The sequence below is a fragment of the Triturus cristatus genome, chromosome 1_1 (genome assembly GCF_964204655.1).
Source record: "Triturus cristatus chromosome 1_1, aTriCri1.1, whole genome shotgun sequence".
Classification (NCBI taxonomy): Eukaryota; Metazoa; Chordata; class Amphibia; order Caudata; family Salamandridae; genus Triturus; species Triturus cristatus.
The window spans coordinates 757,068,511-757,096,172 of NC_140579.1; positions in this window are offsets into that span (position 1 = coordinate 757,068,511).

Below are 27,662 nucleotides of genomic sequence, written 5' to 3' on the forward strand. Positions count from 1 at the left end.
CATCAATGGTATCTCCAAAGCATCGTACTTGCTCCATCAGACGGCGTTGGACATCACAAAACCAGAGTTTCAGTGTAAAAGAGCGAAAGAGAAGGATCCCTGTTGTTGATGGCAGGGCTGGTTTGAGGCTTCAGTTTTCTACCTGTCATGTGCTGGTAACCTCTGACAGTGTGCAGTCCCTTGAGCCCCTTGGCCTGAGTTTTGACCCCCCCCCCCCTATTTTCTTTGCTCCAACAGAAGGGCAGTGCACCGGAGGATCTAAGGCATTACATGATGAAAGGAAAATTAAATGAAAGAGCAGCCCGAACATCCTCTGACACTGAATAGCGAGTGTTGGAGCCTGAAAGTGTTGCTGAGCGTGAAAGTCTGTTGCTCTTTCCGATTAATAGTACTTGGGTCTGCACGGGATGATCTGTGCCCATGACCAACGAAGAGCACAATATCTGTAGTGCCTGCGGCAGAGGTAATATATTGGTGCACTGCCTTGAGACATTGAGACTTTCGAGTGAGCTGTGTTTGCCAGGAGGGCACTCCAACGGATACTGAGAAGCACTATTTTCATGGAAGGCCTGAATGAAGAGGCCAAATGCGGAAGAAAACAACAGAAGCAGATTTGATGGACTGTAGGAGAGTAGGGTCTGCTTTCTATGTTCACCCCCACTTTTTGCTTTTGCTTTACTGGTTTTCGACTTATATGTGGCTGTGGGCCTGCTAATCAGACCCACAGCCCTGCTGTTCTCTCTCTAAATTGATACCATGTACTTTAGGTGCATAACCCATTTGGATAGGATCACCTTATTTGCCCCTGTACAGTGTACCTTAGGTACCCAGGGCATAGGTGTACCCTAGGCCTACCAGGGGCTGCAGCATGTATTATGCCACCCCTGGCCTGGCCTTCCATTATGACAACTGGCTGATCACTCAGCTGGGGCAAGGTCGTGTAATCACTCCTTGCTTAGGTGTAGTATTCCTATACCTAACTTACATATAGACACATGTGTACCTATCAGCCACTCCTATGGCAGGCCTTAACAATCCTGGAGACAGAGGGCTTGGTAACATGTGAGATGGTGCTCTAGCATGAGCTGAGCCTGTCTGCAGCTTTCGGAACCATGTCCTTATAGCTGTTCTATGATATAGCCTACCATATACTCTTTAAGTGCCTTATAATCTTAAACGGTTATGGTAACTATGGTTTGGCTTTATCAAAACATGTCGTGTAAGGTGTCTAACACTTTGGAAAAATACCCCCATCCCTTTTCTGGGGATGTGGATATTATCCCTCCCTTGTAGAGGGAGAAGACATGTTGTAAACCTACTTACCCGGTTAAAGTTAACCAGAGCCCCAGCATCACAAAATGGATGCTGCTGCCACGACACAAGTCTGACCTCCTGCTGCTGGGAGTGATCCCGGCAAGGGAGGCTTGGACAATAGGTTTCCTGCCTTGGGAGGTGCGAGCACCACCCCAGACAGGCCTTAGTGTATTTGGGCAGGGAGGGATGAATGAAACGAGACACTGCCTGGGGCACACAAGGTGCTCCATGCATAGTCCAGTTCAAACCGGTGCTGGGGCACTCCAGAGCCAGTCCTGGCGCGAAACTGGACAAAGGGAAGGGGGTGTAACCACCCCCCTCCCAGGTCCCACCCATAAGGCGTGACCTAGCAGGCAACCCAGCCCCCCAGATTAGTATAAGAGTGGTAGCTGGGCCCCAGGAGATTAGATTATCCTGAACCTGCAACTTGAACAGAAACTCTGGACCTTCGACATTCGACGAAAGAAGAAGACTGAAGAATCTCCCTTGTGGCCAAGGAGTGGCTACCCTGTGCAAACAGGCACCATCAAGAGACTACCCTTTGCTTTGCTGTTCTACGAGGGACCGACTGCAGAGCCCGACCAGAGCCTTGACTTCCAGACTTCTCCGACCCTGATCCACATCCACAGCCGAGCTGAGATCCGTGGAGGCGACGAGAGACGTGGGACCGGCTACCTGGGAAAAGTGGCGAGTATCTTCCAGCGCAGCTTCGGAGGTACCCTCGAAGTTGTGCACCGGGGATTGAGAAGCCCCAACCCCAAGCACCATCTGCACCGAAGATCAGCCCCCCACACTCCAAGAGTCCTGCGTGGGGCCCTTCTGCATTTTCCTGCTTGCCGCGTCTGTCCGGTTGCTTGCCCGTTGGCTAGCGACCTTTGTGACGACACACCTTGAAATCTTCACTGCTGGTTTGGCTCCTCCAGACTGGCTCCCGCTTCTTTGCAAAAGAGAAGCACCCCAGACCTTCCTAGTCTGCACCAGAAGCAAGTCCTCCGTTCTTCGTGGGTTCCGCTTGCCAAGGCTTAGTGAGTCCTAGTTCGACTTCGACGCCGCCGACAGCAAGAGCCTTCGTGGGACAGCTCGCCTCCTGGTCCTGGTCGTCCTCGACGTCTCCTTGTACCCGTGGCTGCAGCAGCAAGCTTCACCTTTCACCTGCAATCTTCACGACATCGCCTGGTTCCTTCCTGGTTCCACGTGGTCACTGGCTAGTGACCTTGACTCTGTCCCTTCTGCTTGCAGGTATCCTTTCTTCTTGATCCCAGCCTTGGGATTCACCGGACACTCTTCACTGACTGCCTGTCAGCAACTTTCCTTCAGGCATCCATAGAAGTCCACGACGAAACCCGACGCAAGTTCACACGTATGCACCCGCAGCCTGTGGGCTAGGTAACTTGGGTACTTCGGTGCTCACAAGGGTAGTGACTATCCTAGGGTCTAGTTTCCGAGTCTCGACTCTCTAGCTGCTTCAGAAGTGTCCTTAAACTGTTAATTTCTAACTGCTAGTAATTCTATCGACTTTTACGCATTACGCGTGAGTGTTTCCACTCTGCACCTGAATCCCGTGGGCCTCCCACTTCCTAACTGTTGCTAGTGTAGTGTAGCCCCAGCGATTCCCTAGGCCTATCCTATTTCCGTGACAGTGGTCTTTATACCACTTCTTTAGTATATGGTTTGCGTGGCCGTTGGGCCTAACTGTATTACTTACCTGTGTGACTTAATGTATGCTTGAATAAGACTGTGTTGTACTTACCTCTAATCTCAAAGAGTGCTGAGGGTTTGACTAGAATAAATACACTTTATTTTATATATATATCTGTTGTGGTGTCCTTTCATTTGGTATTCAAGGAATTATATATGGGATCACAGCTGGCTTCACATGCCATTCAGAGTTTAGCCTAAGACTGCTCTTGTCCATGCTACCATTAGGATAGCTGGTCTATAAGGTTGACTTTACAACCAATCACCATAAGGGTTGTTTGGACTGATATAAGGTGTACACAGGAACTAGTGACATCATACATCAGGCAAACTTCTCACATGTACGATAGAAGCCTACCAGAGAGGCTTAGAACGGACTTTGGCATAGTTCTGGTTGCACAAGCGGTTCCCGTGCAATTGCATAGAATGGGTGTTAGGAGACTGATTCTTATTGTTTTGCTGGCATTGTTTTAGAGTAGTATTCTGTTTAGTAAAAGCAGAATGAAGTCTATCCTCTGTTGAAGAGTATCTCCATTTCACCTGAGAGCATTGATAAGGATCGCCACTGTTTCACCTGAGTATACAATAGTCACTGAAATGCATAAGAGCCCTGAAAAGGTTCGCTAAATAATTTTAGGATTTGCTTTTGCCTAAGGTTGTGAAAAAATGATAATCCTGTTTGTAATAATGGTCATTACTTTCTTCTGCTATCTGAATGTTAATTATGACCCGATGCGTTGTTCTCTTTGTATCCCTTTTGATAGCTTACATATACCTGCTTAAATTAAATGTGTAGAATGGAAAATGCTCACCTAGCAATGAATCTGTGTGTTTTGCCTGAGTTATGGCAAAAGGAGGGTCTGAGGAAATTCGATTTTCGATCTCGCTTGTATTCAGCCACCATTTTGTGTTCCACCGCCATTTTGTGTTGCCCTAACTCAGGCAGCACAATGAACGAAGTTTTTCTGCTGATCCTACTGCGACATGTCAAAATAACCTCCTGCCTCTGTTTACGAAACTAATGTCAGGGACTGGCTGAGTCCACTAATCCTCGTCTGGTTTGACTAAACCCTGTCTCGACAGTCTGTTGGTTTGCACCATTCTTTCCTGACTTTATCTTATCTTCTGGCCTTCGCTATTCCCTACTTGTGTACTCTCATTTCACAACTGTCCTCCAAAGCATAAAAATATGTCCTGCCACCTGCAAGTTGAGTTGTAGACACTACTACTGATTAACTTGTGGGGAGGGGTGACAAAAGCAGTTGGAAAAGAGGTTTTATTTGGGTTACTTGATATCTTGTTTTCAAACTTTTCTTATTGGTTATACCTTGTTTTCAAACACTTCTCATTGGCTAATCATGTATGCATTGGGAGTGTTCTTGGTGAATCTATGTGCTATAAAAGATTGTGCGCCATGGAGTAAAGTGGCAGTCTCCTAAGAACATACTGAATGTACTTCTGGGACAACTGTACTTAGCTGCAGCTAATAAACCTGATCTTCTACGCTCAACAGAATGTCCTGTGTCTCTGTTCAACAAAGCAGGTGAACTCAGGAGATTAAGGCGTACCCTGCGCCCTGGTTCTTCAAGAGGATGGTGGTGGTTGTGGCCCATCTTCTCAAACTGGGGATGCATGATTTCCCATACTTCAATGACGGACTGTTGAGGGGTGGGCTTGTCATTGTCCATAGCAGGCCGCCTACGGAACTCCTGCTGTCTTCCCTTGGGCACTCCTTCAAAGAATTGAAATTCCACTTTCAGACAGTGCAGAGGACTCCCTTTAGAGGGGCTGTTCTGGACATGGTGGTGCTCAAAGCTTTTCTGCTCCAACAGTGAGCTGAGCACATTCAGAAAAGGATTCTGATAGCTTATTCCTGTATACTGGTTCTACAGTTTTGAGACTTTTCAGACTCCTAGTCTTCTGAGTCCTGCTGGTGCCTCATGCATTTTGGTACAAGTGGGCTCTACAGTGTAACCTCCGCTTTCAATGGGCTCAGCACTGGGGGTGCCTCTCAGCCATCTGTGTACTGGAGGGGGCGGCCTGGGACCTTCAAAGGTGAATGAAGGATTCCAGATTGACTGCAAGTCAGTGGACAAGGTACAGATCAGTGGCAGTTTGCCACCTAGCTAGCTGTCAAGGCCTTTCTGCCTTCTGTCAAGCGCAGCCCTGAGCAGGCTATGAGGAACAGTATGACTGCCATGTGGCAAGGCAACAGACAGGGCATGGTGGGGTCACGAGCATTGTCAGAATGTGTATTGACTGTGGCACTGGCTGGACTAATAATTGATTTGCCTGTCAACCATTCCCCAAGATCACTAAATTCTAGGGCGGAGGAGCTCAGAAGATGTCATCTAGCTGACCACAAGTGGCATCTGTACTGGAAGGTAGTTCAAGTCATACTTGCCCATTAGTACATGTCTTGTGTACATCTTTCCGTTGCTTTCAAGAATGGTCATTGTTAACCCTTTTGCACTCTAGAGTTTCCACCTCCGGGTTCTTTGGGAGATGTGTTCTGCCTTCAATGAGACTCTGGTCTCCGTATACATTTCTGCCGCTGCGGCTGAAGTACGTCAGGCGGGTCAGGACTAGGCTCAGCTCATCCCGATATCCCTAGACTGGGTTCTGAGAGTCTGGTATTCGGACCTGCTAAGCTGGAGCATATTCAGCCGCTGTCCCGAGCTGCATATACCTCTTCAGAAGGACCATGTGTGGAGATTGAGCCAAACCACCTGAGTGGATTTGATTTACCTGTTGAAGGGGTGGACATGATTCTAGCCAGTGTTGACCGCCTCTTAGCACTTCTATTTTCTTTACTTACAGCTATGATTCACAGCGGCTGTGCGGCTGTGTAACATGGCCAAAAAAACATTGACCAAACCGATAGATCTCATATAGGCGGGAAGTATTGGCTTTCCCAATGCTTGTTTTAAAAGCTGGGGCTAGGAGCCATGCAGCCTGTGGGCTGCTGTCTCCCCTTCATTCTGCCCCTCCTTGGAAAACTGGAAATGGGAGATGGAGAATCAGGGGATGCTAAATCGCCTGCCTTATCTGCACTTATTGCTGCGAACACATACCCCATTACCAGGGCCCACTCTTAATATTACAGGCATGAAGAGCCTTTGCAAAAGTGGATTTATCAAATGGGAGGATGAATGGGAGAGGATGCGACATTACGGTCAGAGCTGTCACCTGTGGAACTGGGAAACCAACTTCTAATCTCGATGTCAACTCAACAACCTTGTGATTCTGGGCAAACCACTTAGTCTACCCGTGCCTTAAAAAAATGAATGCAACCTTCTGTAATGTGACTAGTGCTCATTTAAACCACTCCAATACCTGTGGGTCGAGTTTGTGTTTTATAAAACTGCAACAACAAAAAAAGAAAGTGCAATGTTAAATTGAAAATCCGCTCTTGCATGACAGCCCCACCTGACATCTCCGTTGGAAGAAAAATAATGGTGTCCGATGCATTACAGAGCAAAAACAATTTACACTTTCCGATAATGATCTGGCATTAATTATCTCCTGATAGAAACTGAATTTATAAAGTATTATTCATGGAGGATTTATCTCCTGCAGGCTGCCTCAATCAGATCAACGGACAGTTTGTCTAGAATCACACAGTCACAGGCTTTTAATGGGGTGGAGCAGTAATTCATACATTTCAGCCCTTTTTTCTAACATTATTAGCTAGAAACCGAGCAATCAATAAAAAATGTTTTACCACAATCTGAAGGGGAGCAGCTAAAGGGCACGCAACACTATTGCAAAATTTAATCAGTACTTGGTCCATGTTCCATCCTGGGGACAAAGGCAGGAAGAAGAGGAAACTGACCTATGCGAAGCAAGGAAATGAGACAGTGATGGAGCCAATCAATGATAAGTAACAAGCGGGATAAAAGCTGCTTTAGATTTATTTAGAAACAATAGATCGTTGCAAGCGACAGCGTGCATGAGCTGTCTGCAGGCGAGACCTTAAAAGAGACCAGTTGAAATTCAAGTGGAAATGTTTCAATCAATACAAGCCACTGGAATTACTGTGGGCGCTTTCCAATTGATGTTATATTATATTTAGACTTTTCTGTTTTCCGTTTCTATTTTTGGTAAATTCTGGTGGGTTTTTTCCGTGTTTTCGTGTCATTTCATTATCTAAAAAACACAGTGGTTAACAGTGGTTACACATTTTCACGCCACTGAAAACAACAGAAAGAGTATTTTTCCAGTGTTTATGGAACGTTTTGCTTTTATTATTGCTAGCTTTCTGCACTGATAGTGCATGGTACATAGACAGTGTAGGTACAGTGTATATGAGGTCCAAATGCATTTTTATAAATCAAACTTATTGTGGTACACCATACAATACTTCTTCAGTGAGTCTTTGGTCATGCACTCTCTCTCTCTTTCCTTCCCATGTAAACCTTTGTCTGTGAAAAGTCCCTCTCAACATTGGCGCTTGAGACAGTAAACGCCAAAACAGTCAGTACACAATTTGCTAACTCTGGCCACTGATATAGCTTTCCATGCAAATACTGGTGCACCTGAAGATTGCGTTTCCCTGGGACAGGTTCTGCAACAAATGCTTTGAACTGGGCACATATGCCCTCAGTTATTGAAGCGGTCAAAAATTAAACAGCACTTTTGAAAGTCAGGAGATAACTCCCCTTTACAGAAGGGATCTCGAACATGTGCAGAGTACCACAGTGAGGCTTTATTGACTTCCAATGCCATAGTTGGGACATTTCTATGCATCATTGCAAGCCATTTCTCATACATTGTAAAATAAAATGTCCTAAATTGCTCCTCAACATTTCTTTGCTTACCAAGTGTCAAGCGCTCTAACATGGAACATGTTGCAGTGCTAAAATCACAAAGTCTCACCCACCCTACTCTCAAGGAAATGTTTCACATTATGCCAATTATGTTGAACACTTGGTAGACAAGGGTGTTTTCAGACTCTAGTTTTTTATTATCATATCCACTCAGCAGTTACGTTTTCCTATAAAAATCTAAGAATGCAGTAGAGTGACCTTTTTTTCACATCACTATCAAAATGCGACCGAAGATCCTCACATTTTTTGCATTTGGCATCATCACTCAGCAAATATTTTGTAAACGGTTGCACATGTATAATATAGCATTCACAGCCTCTAGGACTGAGAAGCACTGGCTAAATGACACCGTTGGGATGACTCTCTTTGATGTCACACAAAACACAAAAATGAGAAATATTTTTGTTTTAATTCCTGTGCATAACAAAACAGTGCACCAGAATGGACTAAACAGTCAATAGCATTTTTCATTAACTCTGAAGATAGTGAAGGTGTGTTCTGCATACCATCTAGCAAGTGGCAAGGATCTCTTACAGGGAAGCACTTCAGGTCAAGTATCGATTTTGACAGGTCATCATACAACTTTTTCATATACGTACCTGAATCACTGCAAATACAAATAATATCACTTCAATCTTTGTTGAACTTGGTAAGAACTTTTTGCAGTCGAATTCCAAGTGACACCGCATTCCATGTCTGGTGTCATGTTTTCACCCCTATCCCAGATGCTTTGTGACAGCACTCTTTTCACATATACCTGTCACTACACATTGCATGAATGTTTAAAGCCTGTGGTGTTTGGCAATTTACCTACTATCAATACTGACTCGCAAGAAAAATGGACTGATGTATCAGGGGGTTTTACTCATTCTCTGTAGGTAAATGTGATGGTACATATTGGGAAAGATTCTTATGAAACCAGCGATTTTACCTATCAGTGAAAGCATCAAATGGAGCCAAAATATAAAATAGGATTGTTATTTGCTGATTCTCTACAGTTTATAAAATAATTAAACAAGGCCTAAAACATGCTTCTAAACCCTGCATCTTTAGACAAAAAGCTACAAAACTGAAGAAAGCAAACGGAAGAAACAATATTTTAGTGACACCCCTAAACAACAAAACTCAAGCAGAATAATGTTAGCCCATGGATGCCTTGGAGAAGATATAGAGGGCTGTGGGGGACAGATCAGTAACACGGTGTGGAATAACAAAGGGGCCTGCTCAGAGAATGTGTAGACTGATTTCCTGTACATGGCAACTAATGTCCTCATGATATTGTCTCTATATGATGTGGTTTCTCGAGCTTATGTTAATAAAAAGATTCACACAAAAAAAAATGTTAGCCCAGTCCTTCTTGTTGCTACCTTGTATAACAAATTTAAATTGTATTGGCCCACTCAGAAAGAAATAAAAAGGACTTTCACTCGCCTTTTCCTTTCTTTGAATGGCATTTAGTTTGTGGTTGTGCAGGTGTCTTTTCAGTGTTTATGTTTACACTGGTGAGGGCTATTTCCCTTTCGGTGGGGTTTTATCAGTTATTATAGGTTTAAACCTAAAACAGGTTAGCCTAATTATATTGATTTGTAAAGAGCACTAAGCACCTAAGAGGGTATCCCAGCACTTGGGCAGGTGTGTGGTTCCCAAGGTGCTTATATGAAGAGCCAGGTTTTCAGCTTCCTGCAGAACTCAAGAAGTGAGGAAGAGGCTCTGATGTTTTGAGAGAGGGCATCCCGTGCCTTAGGAGCAATGTAGGAGAATGAGTGACCTCCAATTTTGATTTTGTGAATGCGGGGAGTTTGTGAGTGTGAGGCAGGTTGGAGGTGTCTGGTAGGTTGGTGAAAGTATATACGGCTGTTCTAGTATTCTGCTCCTATATTGTGTAGAACATTGTATGTGTGAGTGAGAATTTTGAATTGGCTGCGTTTATGATTGGGGAACCAGTGAAGCTTCCTGAGGAGCAGTGTAATGAGAGTGCGGCGTGGCAGGTCGAATGTGAGTCTGGATGGTCTGGATTCTCTGTAGGAGTTGTTTGGAGATTCCCACATAGAGTGTGTTGCTGTAGTCCAGCTTGCTGGTGATGAGTGCTTGTGTGATGGTTTGTCTGGTGTTCTGATGCAACCATTTGAAGATCTTTCACACCATGCACAAGATGTGGATGCAGGAGGTGTACACTGTGTAATGTTGAACTCTAGTTCCAGGATGATCCCTAGATTTCTTGTGGGGTGTGTGGGTGTTGGTGTTGGTCCTACCCCAATGGCTACCATGCGGAGTTCCATGGGGAGGTCTTGTTGCCAAAGACTAGTAGTTCCTCTTGTCGCAGTTGAGTTTCAGGCAGTTGGTTCACATCCAGTCTGCTACCATGGTCAGGCAGTTGGCGAAGTTGGTTCAGGTGGTGGTTGTCTTGTCTGTCAGGGAGAGGATGAGTTGGGTGTCATTGGCATAGGGGATGGTGGTGATGTCTTGTGATCGGTTGATATTGGCGTGCGGTGTGATGTATACGTTGAAAAGAGTGGGGCTAAGGAGTGATGCCTGTGGGACTCCACATATCAGTTTGTTCTCTGATGTGAAGGATGGAAGCCCAACCCTTGGGGTTCTTCCTGTGAGGAAAGAACAGATCCATTTGAGAGAGAATCCTTGTATACCAATCTCTTGGAGTCTTCTGATGTGGGTTCTGTGTGAGAGTGTCAAAGGCTGTGAAGAGGTCAAGCAGGATGAGAGCTGTTGTTTTTACTCAATGCGGGTGGATTTGAATGTCGTCCGTGGCTGCGATAAGTGCGGTTTTGGTGCTGTGGGTCTTTCTGAATCCTAACTGAGTGCTGTCTAGAAAAATGGTTTGATGTGGGGTGTGAGTTGTGATAGCCCACTAGATGCCAGGGTCTTTTTAGGGTACCCCCTGGAGATGGGCTTGTGTTAGCCCTCTCCCTCCCATCAGGGGCGCCATTAGTCTTATTGCCTCAACCCGGAGGTTGAAATAGAGGTTATCACCCCCACGTGCCCCCTGGGGGTAGAAGCACAGTAAACAATAAAGATATAGGTTATTGTGGAAACAATATATAGTGTATTAGTGGACCACCATGGTGTTGGGTCTATCCTTCAGCCCTAAAACCCCCAACAGTTTTTCTGAACAACTGGGGCACAGAGCCCCATTCCTGGGGGCAAGCAAGAGGATATTTTAATTATTTTGGATATAGTTTTTACATGTGGACCAGCAGAGTAGGAGTAAATCCACATTTCCTCCTACTTGCCATGGTAAATGGTTGCACTATTCGATCCAGTGCTCTACTACCCAGGGAAACTAACTAACCCCACCCATTTTGCAATCTGAACAACCGGGGGGATTCCAGGGTGGTGTGCCTTGCATGGATCCCAAAACGATTTCTTACCAACAATGCCCTGCAAACCTCAAACTCTGCCTGAAATTGTGCATTTTCCTTGCATTTATGTGACAAAAACTTCCAGAATATGTAGGGATCCACATAATTCCTACCACCTAGTGCTCTCTCATTTGACCCCATTTGGCCTAGTGCCCGCAACAGAAACTGATCAAACCAGGGTCAATGGGATTCCTTGCCAGGGGACTACCATTAAGAAAGACTTTTTGCAAAATGCTTTCTGAATCACATTCTGGAATGGCTACCCACAAGTTCACAGGTGCACAAATAACCACTGTTCCTAAACTCAGCATCAAGTGTACTTTTCAAAAATATGCAGGTTTCCTTCATACCATATTTTCATCTTTATATTGCTCTATACTTGGTACACAATGAAAAACTATTGTAAGGTGCTTCTCAGTTGTTGGCTCTGAGTACCTCAATTTCTTGGAGAACCTACAAATTGTATGCATCCCTGCGACCAGAAGGGTCTAGCAAATGTTAAAGTGTATTGCTTTTGTAAATAGGCCATTGTGACAAGAAGCTACAGATGAAAACGGTGTTACAGTTGGCTGTTTTTTTCCTTCTCATTTTTATATTTTAGTACAACCGTTAGTTTCTTTGGGAAAACCATCAAGGATCAACACAAATTACACCTTGATGTTTTCAGAATCTTGCCTACTTTTCAGGAAATGTATAGCTTTTTGGCATCACCCAAGGGTTTCACACCTTTTTTCACCACAAACTGGAAGTAGGTTGAAAGCAAACAAATTTGAAAAAATTGGCTACCTCTTAGAAAAAATGACAAAACTGTGGCAAAAATATTTTTCATACAGCTCTGCATGTTCCTGAAAGCTGGGAAGATGATGATTTTAACTCCGCAAACCTTTCGTTGATGCTCTTTCTAGAGTAAAAACAGGCATTTTTTGGTGGAGCACATTTTTCCCCATTCTTTAAAAAAATGTTTGCTATATTTTGAATATTTTCTGTGTACTCTCCAGGGGAATCCACAAACCTTGGATACCTCTAGGATTTCCAGGATGTTGGGAAGAAAGGACACACATTTTGGGTGGATATCTTATGTGGAAAAAAAGTTAAGGAGGCCTAAGCGCAGAGTGACCCAGATAGTCAAAAAATGGATCAGCATGGTAGAGCATGAGACTCTTAATCTCAGGGTTATGGGTTTGTGTCCCACCTTGGGCGCCATGTAATATGGTTTCCACTTTCTCAGTAGGAACTGTTTGTTTGTTGGACAGCATAAATGTTGGGATGGTGCCAGACTGATTCCATGCAACTCCCAGGGTATGCTGGGCTATAGACCTGCTAGCTTACAGCGCCACCATATATACCCCTAACCCTAGTAAAGTAGCAAATGGTTTGGGCAACCTCATAACATGACAACCCTGACTCCTCAAGGAATCGTGGTAACAGATCTAGAACCTTTTCCCTCAGTTTCTGTGCTCACTCAGAAAGGTATACAAGAAAGACACAAAGGGGCGTTTTCAATATTTATTTATATAAAATATATGTGCTGCAATGATTATTAGACAGAAGCAGATAAAAATGATTAGCATTATTAAGAATAGTGAAAAGGATAAACGATTCCACCATTGTGCTAAAACAGTGTAGATATGCTGCCATATAGGTACAGAGTGTAATGTACTCCCACTATGCACTTCCTAACCTAGTTTTCTAGGGCAGGTCTTCTGCCAAGAATCCCCTACTGGTTGATCCAACTCCCCATTACCTGAAGGCAAGGTATGTAGCTCCCCGTCTTTGTCACAAGTTGGACATCCCTCCTCACGGAGGGTAAACAGTAATCAGCTGTACTAAGATTGTGACACAGCGACAACCTCGCAATGACAGCAGAGTGCTCCTCTAATCTGAGCACGGAAATGTGTGTGTATTTATAACAGTATCCATGCTTCCTTGTCGAGGCTTCAGCCGGGTCGACATTTTTTAATGTCTTTGCGATGGCCATGTCGCCTCATGGCTGAATAAGAAACAACAACATTTGCATGATGTGTGTTCAGGCCTTGTACTAAATGTTCAAGGTATCGTGATAGTCTACTTAAGAAGTGCAATTGTAAGCAATGTGGTTTCAGAGAAACGTATCCTACACTGTCACGTAAGCAAATGTGTGTCAAAGGTCACTGTGTAGAAAGGAAGTTAACTTAAGAAACGTGTTCTTGTAAAATAGCAGTGTTTCTTCCCGGGCCTAACCTAGCCAAGTGACAGTGGTAGAGCCTCAGCAGGTAAGGAGTTCAGCAGGTCTTACGGTAGTGGTTCTCCACGAAGCTTTTCCTGGAAAAACATTGCTAACAGTGGGCCCCACAAATCTTTCCAATATTTAATAAACATCTAGAGATAGCTTTAAAAAGCCAAGACTCTTGTTAGGAGGGTTATAAGCAACAGTATTCGATACCTCTTGTTGGTTCTGGGCAAGAGGGAACCCAATCGAAAAGGATTGATGGGGCAAGATTCCATTTTATTAGGACACCTATTGATGGTCAAGTCTGTCATAGGCGGAAAGTGGAAATAATTCTCCCCTTGTCCCCCCCCATCCCCCCCAACAAAAAGACCCTGTTATAGCATTAGACACGGTTGGACATTCTAACTGTGGAACAACAACTCTTTCAATAAATAAAAATCACAAAACATTTGTGGCAACAACGGAAACTGGTAACAGACTACACATAAATCATTAACAATCCTTTTCATTGGTGGTGCCAAATATATGGAACTCCGTTCTACCAACTATCTTCTCCCTGATACTACTCGAAGGGGAGCTAAACCGCACATCCACTCATGACTGCTGCCCCAATATGATGGAAGGAGTTTGATGAGACTCTTTTATTGAACCTACCAGTTGTGTAATTTCATCAAAGTTGTCATATTTAAACACCAGTAAAAACATAGCAAAGTGTATAATGCATTAGGACTAAGTCTCAGCTGAGAAGGAAATGCCAAACAGTGCCTGTGGACTGGGGTGGTGTACGGGCTGTATAATCATCTTGGAATATAAGCACGCAATTCTTAAAACGAGTGGATGGAACTAATAAATAGCACAGGGAGTGGCATACAACATGCCAGAACCTTAGGGCAACAGGGTACAAAAACTTTGCCAAACAACTGGAAAGATGTTTTAATATAAAGGAGGCTGATGCTCACAGGGTGTTAATTTACGCAGGGGTGCAATGCTGGAAGCAAAGAAAATACTTGAAACTAACTATGGGTATAAAATTGGAATAGTACATCGAAACAAGTCTGAAGTTGTACTAATGGCATAATTAAACATGGGGTCTGCAACCTTGCTCTTTACGTTGAAATATAAGCACAGAGGGTTGATCTGGAAAGAGTTGGCGCAAGCATATTGGAGTTGAAGGGTGGATACAGCATAAAATATGTGTAGCGAAATAGGGCGGTGTGTATTTACATAGATTTACCAATGGGGGGGGGAGGGGGGGGGGGTGTAGCCTAATAGAGGCAAATGTGCTGGTTATAGGGACTCAAGTGATACATCAGAAGAAATTCCATAGTATTTTTCGGCAATAGGGTTGCAACATTTAAACTGTATGGTCCTTGCCAGCGGAGGGACGCTTTGGGTTGGTTGGCGGCTTGGCGCTATACTCACTCACTCACCCGACTCCCTCTCAAATTGTAAAGAGATATTCTTGATACAATGGTTAACTCAGCCCAGTGTGTGTTTTTAGGTCTCGCCTGACCCAGCGCATGCGCTGGTCTGGCGAGACTTATTGAGAGGGCTCCAAAAAATGCTACCAGGCCAGCCTAGAGCTACAGTGCATGTGCGCGGGCGCAGCGCTTTCCCGCAATTACTTTCACTTTCGCGGCCCCACGGCCGCTTTGATGTTTGATCGTGATCGCGATCACTTTCGCGGCCGCACTGCATAGCCAATAGGTCTCGCTTTTGGGACCTTATAAGTATTTAGTTATGCAACTGTTGCATGGCTAAACACTTATAAGGTTCCAAAGGCGAGACCTATTGGCTATGCCAATGCTTGTTTTTGTTGCAATGCTGAATGTTCCCAAAGCTCACTAATGACGTTGCCTCTTTGCCCTTGCCCCCACCCATTCCCTTTAAAGCCAAACTGACTTTACACCACAGCACACTATTAGTGAGACATCACAAGATGATCAGCGTGGATGCTTTCTGGCACAGGCCCAGAGCCTAAAGAAGGATAAACAAGCATTTGCAATGCAATAGGTCTCGCATTATAAAAGTGTGAGCAGTTGGCATTGCTAATAATAATGCAACACTACCTATTGGCATTGTAAATGATAATGACATTTATTTATGTGTTTGTTTTATAAAATAGATAAAAAGGCATGGTCCTGAACGATGCTAATAGCTTAAACTTTTGCAAATGCAAGACCTATTGCACTTGTTTCAGTACTGAAGGTTTTTTTTAAAGTTTTAGTCACTACTCAAAATGAAATCCATTTTATCAGCGTTGCCAGTGCTCCTTTATGTTTAATGCCATAAATGAAACAAAATGTTTTAAGCAGATTGCTAAATAGCATCTCCAGCTCAATCACAATGTCTCACTTCATGCTGGACAGTGGGCACCCTGTTTACATGCAGCGCCAAGTCGGGGTGAACTAATGTACAGACTGAGGTCTGTCAGCCTCCGAGGCTCAAAGCATTCCTTGCAACAGTCCGCTGTGTCAAGGTATTGCCATGTGTACAGCACAATCTCTGCAACAGCAAGTGGTTTCAAAGTTGGGGGTGACTTCCCAAACTTTCCCGAGGTGTTCGTGTTTGGTGACAGCGCATTTATGCTGACAGCCAAAAAAACTGTTTGTTGTTGTGGTTGTGTGTGTGGTTGTGTGTGTGGTTGTGTGTGTGGTTGTGTGTGTGGTTGTGTGTGTGGGTGTGTGTGGTTGTGTGTGGTTGTGTGTGGTTGTGGTTGTGTGTGTGTGGTTGTGGTTGTTTGTGCGGGTGTGGTGGTTTGTGCGGGTGTGGTGGTTTGTGCGGGTGTGGTGGTTTGTGCGGGTGTGGTGGTTTGTGCGGGTGTGGTGGTTTGTGCGGGTGTGGTGGTTTGTGCGGGTGTGGTGGTTTGTGTGGGTGTGGTGGTTTGTGCGGGTGTGGTGGTTTGTGCGGGTGTGGTTGTGTGCATGGTTGTGCGTGTGTGGTTGCGTGTGTGTGTGTGGTTGCATGTGTGTGTGTGTGGTTGCGTGTGTGTGGTTGCGTGCATGTGTGGTTGCGTGCATGTGTGGTTGCGTGCATGTGTGGTTGCGTGCATGTGTGGTTGCGTGCATGTGTGGTTGTGTGCATGTGTGGTTGTGTGTGTGATTGTGGTTGTGTGTGTGATTGTGGTTGTGTGTGTGATTGTGGTTGTGTGTGTGATTGTGGTTGTAGGTGTGGGTGTGATTAGGTGTGGGTGTGATTGGGTGTGGGTGTGATTGGGTGTGGGTGGGTGGGTGTGTGTGGTTGGGTGTGTGTGTGTGTGTGGTTGGGTGGGTTTGTGTTACTATCCTTGTGGGGACTTGGGTGTGATAACACACTCACGCAGTGGGGACCTGAGTGCACTGTGGGGACCTGAACCCTGGTCCCCACAAGGCAATGTCTTCTAAACAATAAAAAATAGCTTCAGGAACATCTGTGTCAATTTTTACAACTTTTTAAAAAATTGCCTTGTGGGGACCTGTGTTTCATCAAGTGTGTTTATATTTGTGCTCAGCTCTGCCCCTGTAGACAGGAGGTGGTACTGCAGTCTTAAACACACTTTGCATTTAAACACACTTTGCTCACCAGAACCTCATGCTAATAGCAGAAAGGACAGATATTTCAAAGGGAATGCTGCATATTCCTGTATTTATTCAAATATTTCATGACAATTAGCATTTTTTCTATTTATTAAAATAGAATTTTTATTTACATAAAGCTATTTACTTTAAACTTTTTGTGTCGGAAAATTGTTTGTGGTTGTAAAAATATTGCTAAAAGCAATTTGGGTCAGTTTCTAAACCCAGAATACTTCACTATTGCCTTATGATCCTTATCTGCAATTAAGGAATGATGGTGCACTGCACTGAGATAGGATATAAACTGATCTGATCATTTTTGGTAAATACCCTTGCGGCATCATTGTCTATTGTTGCATTTCAATGCCTGTATAAGGAATTCAGAGTTTTATTTTGCTTTGCCTTTGTTCAGATACTATTATGCACAATGGAATAAGTTCTGTTAGGTGATGGCTAGATGAGTGAGTGAGTAGCGCTGCATTGTGCGAAGGGCTACGTTCTTGGCAGACAGTGAATGGAAGCAATGGTATGCCCGCAGCATGGGGATTTTTAACAGAAGAGGGATGTTCTAATTAAATTAGTGAACTTCTTAAAAGATAGATTCAAATATCACAATAATATTTATTCTGAATGATTTAATTAAAGAGCAGAATAATAGGCAGAGACTAGAGTGTGCACCAGAAATTTGTGACATGGGACAGTGTGGGATGCACGATTTGCCATTGTGCCAAGTTGTTTGATACCTTTTCAGTAGGTCAGCACACCCGAACATATTTTTTCTGACTATAGAGTTAAACAGAATGTTTGAATTCCTGCCTTTACATGTATATGTTAGAATTGTGAAAATGATGGGTTTCTTTTGTAGGAACTGGTTTGATTACATGCACTTAAACAAAATAGGATGAAAAGATGTTGATTGGCTGAGTACACCACATTTATGTACAGCCAGACTTGATGACATATTCATACACGGAAGCCAAGCCATAGAGAAAATGAGATTCTTACGATGCACTTTCAAATTTCACCTTGTATTAAAATAAGCAATTATTTAACTACGTTACTGTTTGCATAGCGACTGAGACTGGCGCACAATCAGGCTGCCTACAGCCATACACACACCTTTCCACCATAGTGCACAGGTGTCTGTGTCATGTCTAGCATTCATTTTTTACTGGAAGGCTACCCTTCCAGTACGAAATGCTTTGCTTAGACAAACTTTACAACTTTTCCCACTTTAGATGTGTGCTGCACTATAAAGGTTTTGAAAAAGAAAAACTTTCCTCTTTTTCACCCCTTCCTCGAAGATGCATTTTTTTATTTTGGGCAAACCCCTCCCTAATATTGATAGTAGATAGGGTTTTACATAAAAAAACATGGGTGGTTGCAAGCGAATGTCCATCTACTACTCATGGCATTCTCCCTTGATGCAAAGTGATGCAAAACACTGCATTGCATTACTTACAGGCAAATTTCCAGCGCAAATTGCAATTTGATCAGGATAGTAAATTCAAAATAAATATTTAGGGGCAGATTTATGTTTCCTGGCGCATCCCTGCAAATCAGCAGGGATGCGCCAGGAAAGATGCGTCACGAAAGTTTACCCTTGCGCCACAATAGATGCGCCGCATTTTCAATGCAGCGCATCGTGGCGCAAGGATAAACAGATGCGTGACGCATCTGATGGCGGAAGGGCAGCGCATTGCTGGAGTTGCGTCGCAAGCGCGATGCAGCTCCAGCAAGGCTTGGGGGTGCCCTATCATTACAATGCTGCCTCAATCCTTACGCCTGCTTCAAGCAGACGCAGGGTTTTGACGCAGCATTGGCTCAAAAGTGACTGAGTGAAATCTTGTAGATTTCACTCAGCAACTTTTAGGAGGCGTTCCTGCGACGGAACGCCCCCCCCCCTGCACAGGTACGCCTACTTCAGGCGCAGGGATTTACAAAGTGACGCATCTCCCAGATGCGTCACGTTGTAAATACCCCGCAGCATGGCGCAGGATTTGCGCAGCTGCTGCGTCACAAAAGTGACGCAACGGCGGTGTAAATGAGGCGCAAGGGGCTCATAAATCTGCCCCTTTGTACTGAATTGCATCACTTTTGTGAAGCAAACCCAGTGCAAAATGTTGGGACATCTGCCTGTGTCTTTAAAAAGCAGAAAAGTCGATTTATGTTTTAAAAATTCTACCCAGACTTAATATAATTAGAAGAACTAATAAGGGCAACATTTCCCTCCAGATTATATCTTTTTTCATGTTGCAAATTAGTCACAAACAGTAACTACCTATCCATGTCAGAATAAATGTAAATAGCTCTGCTTTAGAAATCGAGTTTACACAAGATCTGTAAACATTTTAAGTCACCTTTGTTGTTGGCTTCTTCCTCCTACACATTTATTGATTACCTTTCCAAATGCATTTATGTTTCATAACAACCATAACCTAAAATATCAAAATAAAAACAAATTGCAAACAAATGCGGTCTTGGTGGTGCAATCAATCAGTCATTTAAAAGATGGTTAAAACTGATCCCTGATTTCCCTAAGTAGAAGAATGCTGTTTCTTACTAATTGGAAAAAAAATATTTCTCGTCAGGCAGTAAAGTAGACAGACAGCACAGCAAAGATGTTTTCATTGAGATAAAGCACTGCAAACTCAAGTGATTTTGGAAAGTAGTAGACTACTTCGAGAATATTGGTCCTTTCCTCTAGTCAGTTTCACAAATAATAATCATTAGAATGGTATGGGAGCTCAGTGTTTGAACATGCGCTCGAGAGATTCTAATGTAATGTGTGCATTTAAAAGTTTACATGTGTGGCAGGGCGGACTCAACCTTTTCTCCTTGATACCATTGACTTAGGCCGTGCAGTCATGTTTCATAACAGTGCTGAGAGCTGGATGCACTTTGGGTAAATATCTATTTAAAAAGAGGTATTAGTATTATGTGATAAAGTTACATTTCAAAATGCATTGCTCCTTGTAAACCGAGGCAGAGACTGACCAAATTTTGAAAACCAAAAACTGGGGCACACCATAAACATAAAAGGAGAGCTAAAATTTAGCAGTGACCCTGGGCACAGAATGGATTTCTGGGTAACACTCACCAATTTAGAAAACTGATGACATAGAGGCACTAAGCATAAATGAAATGTAACTTTTACACACCATATCATATTTAATGACATCATTTCTTTTAAAGGCTACTAATTAATCTTGCTGAGGTGCACGTTAATACATGCCTTCCTGTGTGTTTAGTTGACCATCTTTGAAAATCAGGACATGTGCTGAATTCATAGATATTTGCCGGGACAGATGCTGAAAAACGAGAACCGTCTTGGCAAATGTGGGATTTCTGGGCACCATACCTTACCTGCACTGATGTTTGATACAAAATGAGTTTTGTTCCTTTTTGCATACACATTCTTATCTATAATAGATGCCAAACCCTTTACTTTCAACATTAGAAAACACATTGGACATGCATGTCCAAATGTAAAATATAACAGTTTTATTATGGTTCATAGCCTCAATGGACTGTACGTTAAATGTTGCCGTTTATCATAGATGCTGGTGTTTGCCCATTTTAGACATTGGTTTCTTACATAAGAGACAGCACCACAGGCTGCCTCCATTGCTAATCTATTACCAATGTAGAAACAGGAATTAATGACTCAGTCCACAAATGTATGGCCACTTCAGCTGGGCTCCAGGCACACAATCTTTTGTAGGAAGTTGTTGATGTTTGGAAAAGTAGAGTTGCAAAATAATGTTGAGACAGTCTGTACTAGAGAGTAGGCCTGAACAAAATATTTGTTATGTCGGAGTAATCTTTATTTCATTTTGCTTTATGCTTTTTACCGGAATGCCTGAAATTAGGCCATTATGAGACTTTGTGTTATTTTCCATTTATTAGGGGAGAAAAATCCTATTGTGGGAGTACTGGAATAACATGAACGAATAGAAAGAGAGCAGCTGCTGCTCGAGTCATGTGCAATGTGCATGTCAAAGTAGACATGAGGATGCATTTCACACTAAAAGAAAGCACTAAATACTGGTTTTGCAGCTCATGTAATTGTGCATAATTTCGCAAAATTTTCCAGAAAGTCCTCATATTTATGCAAATGGAAATTATGTGAATTTCACACACCTCTACCACAAGGGCAAGGCATCCAGCAGGAAAAATATAACTTCCTTACAATACAAGCCAGGCTGCAGCCCGATAGTTAGCTCCAGCTTCAGCCCTTATGCCCAGGTGAGACTATATCCCTGTGCTCAGCTCAAAACTGCAGTCCTATGCCTACCTGAGACTGCAGGTCTGTTTACAGCTCAGACTGCTTGTCTGTGTCCAGTTGAGGCTGCAGGCTTCTGGCCATCTTCATTATCAGTCCTGTTCCCAGCTCTGACTTGTTTCTGCGCGCAGCTGAGACTGTAGATCTATGCTCAGCTCAGACTTCATTCCCATGCCCAGCCCTGACAACAGGTCTGTGTCCAACTCTGACTGTGGCCGCGCACCAAACTCTTACTGTAGACCTGCACCCTTCGCAGACTGCAGACCTGTTAGCAAACTGAAACTGCAGGTCTGTGCCAAGAAGAAACTGCAGGCCTGTGCCCAGATCAGACTTCATGCTTGTGCCTAAGCTCTAGGTCTGTGTGTAGTTCTGACTAAGGCTCTGTGGCAAGATCAAACAGCAAGCCCAGTGCGTTTCTTTGGCTGCAGACCTGTACCCAGCTCATCCTGCAGCCCTACGTTGAACTGAGACTTTAGGCCCTTGACCAACTCAGATTGCATACTCGTGACTAGGTCAGACTGAAGATCTGTGCCCAGGTCAAATACCAGCCCAGTGTCAAATTAATAATGTAAGCCTGTGCCCGGCTGAGACAGAAACTCTTTGCTCAGCTGAGGAATCAAAAGTTACTAACACCTTTTTAACTTTTATGAATTTTAAATTCCTGGATCTGTGGGTGTGAGAAGACTAGTGAAATGCCCATGCCCAGAATACAAACTAGAAAACTAGACTGAACTGACTACTTCTATGTTTCCTGCAATAAACTGGGAGAATAATTGAGGTATTGGAGAAGTACAGCTCATTTCCAGTTAAAAAGGGCCAGTTTTCTGAATACAGACTCATATTTGCTATTCTTAATAAGCGTGCTTGTGGTGCTGGTGTGGAGAACGAGTTATTGACCTCTGTCTGCAGAAGTCACCGAAATGATTGCCTTTGCCTTCTCTAGGTCTTAGCGTCAGCCCGTAGTGATCTCGCGACTTTTAGCAAAGATTTCTGCTGAAACTGAAGTCACATATTGTGCACTATCAACCAAATTTGAAAGAATAATTGAATTTGAATTAACATAAAAAGCGCCACTCTATGTCACATTCATACAAAGGTAGAAAGAACCGGTCTTTCAAGCAAATTATTTACTAGTGCAGCCGGTGCAGTTGCACAGTATACACTAGAGTTATAGCTGCCTTTTACTCCCCAAGCAACAGATAAGTGGACACATTCTGTCCATATATCAGGGTCCATGGGACCCTTATAATGCCACTGGAATATTTGCTCAGCACCCCCAGTGCACTTTTATATTTAATTTTTCAAAGCTGTTGTAAAATGCTTGGCAGGAATGCTAGTGTTCTTGCCAGGAACTATTAAACACATCCCTTCCTGCCCCAACTCAAAAGCAGAATAATCAGAAGCTTAACTATTGTCACATTTCATGGTTTTTGATGAGACCTGCTGGGGAAATATAACAATGAATGGTATAGCATACCATATACTTCCGTTTTCCATGGGTTCCTTATATTCACAGGCTTGTAGATAAAACAACACTGGAGTATGTGTACATTTGTACAGTGCCGTACAACTTTAATTTCTTTACACAACAAAGAGAAGTGAATTTCAAAAGTAATTGCATCAAAGAGCAATACAATGAAAGCGATATTACTCCATTTTCTGGTCGACATGAAGTTTATCATAAACCACTATAGAAATACTGCAGTGAAAACTATCATGACAAACTTTTATTACTAGGGCATCAAACTGGCGGATTTAGGACGTTCGGAACTGGCACTAAAAAGTAAAAGGTTGGTGTTGCTACACAACATGGCAATATCAAGCATATACGATCATTCATCTTTTACCAAAAACACTGAGGAATTATTTTTTGTTTGAAATTTAAATTGTGGGAGCTCATCAAAAGGAAAAAAACAACTCTGCTCTACGCATTTGGGTGGAGGAAGGCCTTGTTTGAGTAGGAACAATGCAGTAACATGTCTTAATGTTACTTCCAAACGCTCTGGGTTGCACAGTGTCAAAAGCATTGTGCATCTGCGCTAGGTTTCACTTCCAAGTTTCACCCGTAGGAGATGCTGATTCGTAGGCCCAGATTTTCTAAGAGTTGACCCAACGCAAGACAGCAAGCAAAGTTGCTCACTTGCATTGCATGAACTGGAGAGAGCAGAACTGCTCCAAATCTATGAAGAAGTGGCTATCTTGACAAAACATTTGCTTGCCCTTGCCATTGATCATCACAATACCATCATATGGCCATGTTGTTTATTTGGGCAGCGGACAAAGTAGTCTTATTGATCGAATTGCTCTTCCAATGCATCACAATGATAAGGTCACTAAATTTCAAATATTAAAGAATGGCCTCAGTGACCATAATCCTATGGTAATTTCCTTGGAACTGGGAAAGGTAGCACACCACTGTCAAGCTGTTATCGCTCCAATTGTTTTAACCAAAAAAAGGATTCCTTCGTAAACTAATATTTAGTATCAATATCGATCTTTGGGCCCCACTTATCACGAACATGCCAAGAAGTGCCACTGCCATTGGTCCACCTAAATTCTGGTCAAATTTTATTATTGTTCCCATCTTTAAAAAGGGCAACGGATCAGATCTCCTTTGTTATCGCCCTATTTCCTTGATTGATTCCACATGTGAGGTGTAAATTTGAAAAAGCTGATGTCAATATGAATAACAATACATTCATGTAGAAAACCAAAATCACATCTTTATTGACAAATTCACCTGTTGTGAACTCCACGTCAACCCCGACTCAGAAATACATAGTTAGGCAGGCCCTGAGACCCTGGCCCGAGGTCACTAATTGACAGGTCACAGGTGGGGTGGCACATAACCAGCAGACAAACGTACAAACAAGAAATCACAGATCAATCCCACAGATAGGTGCAGTGGCACCACAATGATCCAAGGAGATTGGCCCCAATAAAGCACACACGGCCGGAGGGGAGCTTGCATTCCCAAAACACCATAAAGGCAGATGCCACATGAAGTTAGGAACACATGGCCAATCAGGGCACAGCACACACAAAACACACAGTGATCACATGCGCCTCATGCCAGACATCCGGACACATTACTCACTGGCCGCACTGTGTCCACGTCCACGCAAGGTCGAGGCCCACCTGGATTTCTCATCCAATTAATTTATGGCTCTAAAGACAGAGGTTCCCATTTTTTAACAACAACTAAAGATAGATTTCCTGGCCTTTTGCTTGCAGCGAAGGCAAGCCAGGGAGTTGGGGAAGCAAAGAGTGTCTATATTCCACTATTGACTACAGACCAGATGAAATCTTATCTATTTTTTCCTCTACAGCACTCACAGAGAATGTATTTAATATGGTTCAGATTTAATATAGTGCACTTACTGGTCTCATATCCTAGCAAAGTTTTTCATGAATCCAAGCTCATGTCATGTCCTTGTGACTCAAGCTCTCCCCAGAATACACTTAATTTCTTTTTCTTTTGCAAGTTATATGTTATTCCAAGTGAAAGATTTTTACTCCCACTGTTGAGGGCCCAAAATGTTAGGTTATGTTGGCTTGCTCTGCACCAACTGCAGCTGCTATCATCTCAATACACCTGTTTGATGGTGTATATACTCTGCGGCTGTTAGACTGAGTAAAGTGGTGGGGAAGTTAACTGCATATTCTTCTCCGGTTCTAAATATTAGAAGTGGCTATACTCCTTTCTACTGTATACAATTGTACTGTTTATGGACCCCTCAAACATTCTACATTGCCCTTTGGACAATGTCAGACAAAAAAAAAAGATAAATATGTGAATAAAAAATATACATAAATAAACTGATCTTAACTACAAAAATGTTATGTGCACTTACTGATATTTTTCAATATCATTGTTTTCATACAAATATATATGCACACTCTTTCTTGGGTGCCTTCTAAAAGCTGGAAATCAATTTCTTATTTATAGTGACAATTACTTTGCCTTGTGAAAACTTCATAGAACTTCGACATATAACATTGGGTTATCCATACTTTGAAATCAGAGCGGTGTTTTATGGGTAACAACCAAACAGGCATAGATAAGGAGGCGTAGAGCCTGTCTTGGCTTGGGAAGACTCTCACTGTCTGACATCTTTATGAATGGCATCCATGGTCGGTAATGAATGCACTGCAATGCAGAGACGGGCAAGCTGCCATGCCTTGAACCAGCAGCAAAGAGGAAGCTGTGTCAGACACAATACCAAGTGCTTCTTGTTTGATAACAGTAGAACAAGCTGCCATGTGGTGCATCCTGTATTTTCTCCAATACAGCAGCGCATTAAGGCACAGCCTTTTTATGTGCATGCATAAGTCGCTGCTGTTGCTTTGTTGCTTTCTGTTTACTACAGGCCGAAGCAACCCTTGACCTTGTCTGGTAGGTCGCCCCCCCCCCGCTGCAGCTCCGCCGGCACCCCCGCTGCCGCCTACTGCCACCGCTGAAGTCGAGGCCCTCCACCACCCGCAGGCTACCACCTGTGCCTCAACCCTGGTGGCCAGTGGTGGCCTTAGGTTTGTATCTGCTCTCTGTTGCCTGTAACTGCGTCTGTCCCCCGCTCGCCGCTTTACTTCTGTGCCCCCTGATTTGATTCTGCACCCCTTCACTTACTTCTGTGCCCCCTGTTTTGATTCTGTACCCCTTGCCTTGTCTCCTTCCCGCGACCGCTCCGCATCCCTGCTCCCGTCCCTGCAGCCGCTTCCCCTGCGGCATTGCCCCCGCCGCGCCCATTCGCTGCCCCTGATACACGCCTCCCGCCTCCCAGCTGCTCCTCCCTCCCCACCTCCCCATATATGGCGGCCGCTGTGCGGCCGCGCCTAAGACAAGCCCACCTGCGCCTGTCCGCGCCTGGACCACGCCCAGAGCCAGAACCCCTGCCTCCCGCACCAGCCATGAAGACCGCCTCCGCTACGACGCCAACACCCTCATCCCTCTCAACCCAGGAAGGACCCACACCTGCTGCAAGGCCGCCCCGAAGCGCACCCACGGTCCCTTCGCCTGCCGGAACTGCAGCTTCTCCTGCCCCGAAGATGCCGAGACACCCGCAACGACGGAACCCAATCAGCTCAGATGCATCCTGATCAACACCCGTTCCGCACGCAAACACGCCGTCGAGCTCTGGGATCTACTCGACACCGCATCCCCGAACGTCGCCTTCCTGACCGAGACCTGGATGAACAAAGCCTCCTCTCCAGACATCTCCATAGCCATCCCAGACGGGTACAAGATCACCCGCAGAGACCGCACCAACGGAGCCGGAGGAGGAATCGCCATCGCCCACAAGAACACCATCATGGTCTCAACAAACACCAATGACACTCTCAGCACCGCCGAACACATGCACTTCCAGATCCACACGGACCCCAAGACCACCCTAAGAGGCACCCTCGTCTACAGACCGCCAGGACCCCGGCCACGATTCTGCGACTCCATCGCCGACCTCATCAGCACGCACACGCTAACCTCCACCGTTTACATCCTCCTCGGAGACCTGAACTATCATCTGGAGAACATCAACGACAACAACTCCTCCACCCTGATCGACAACCTCGCCAACCTCAGACTAAAACAGCTCGTCACGACGCCGACCCACATCGCCCGTCACACGCTTGATGCCATCATCTCCTCTAGCCCCCACGTCGCCTTCAGCCACGCCTCTGAACTCACCCAAACAGACCAACACTGCATCCACTTCTCCTTCCAAAAACCCCTCACACACCACCGCACCCCACAGATCCCCGCCGCTGCTGGGGCAAAGTCACTGAAGAACAATTACAGACAAACCTTGCACTCAAACCTCCCACCAACCCCACCAACCCCGACGATGGTGCACTCACCCTCAGACGCTGGATGGACGACTGCGCCAACACCTTAGCCCCGCTGAAAGAGCCCACCAACAGACACCAGCAAGAGAGCCAGCTGGTTCACCCTGGAACTCCTAGCTTCAAAGCACACCTGCAGGAAATTGGAGAACAAATGGCACAGCGACAAGACGCCGGACAGCCATGCTGCCCACAAAGACGCCATCTGCAACCACCACCACCTCATCAGGACCGCCGAAAGGACCTCATTCAAAGACCACCTTGTTGACAACGCACACAACAGCCAGCAAGGAGCTTTTCAACATCGTGAAGGAACTCTAGAACCCCAGCTCCAACACCAACGACATCCCGCCATTGCAATCCCTGTGCGACTCCCTCGCTACCTTCTTTCACCGAAAGATCAACAACATCCGGACCCACCGCACACCACCGACCACGACTCCCTGACAACCTGGGACAACGTGAGCATCGAGGACACAATCAAGACCATGGGCACAATCCACTCCGGATCCCCGTCGGACCCTCTCCCACACCGCATCTTCAACAAAGCCAGCAGTT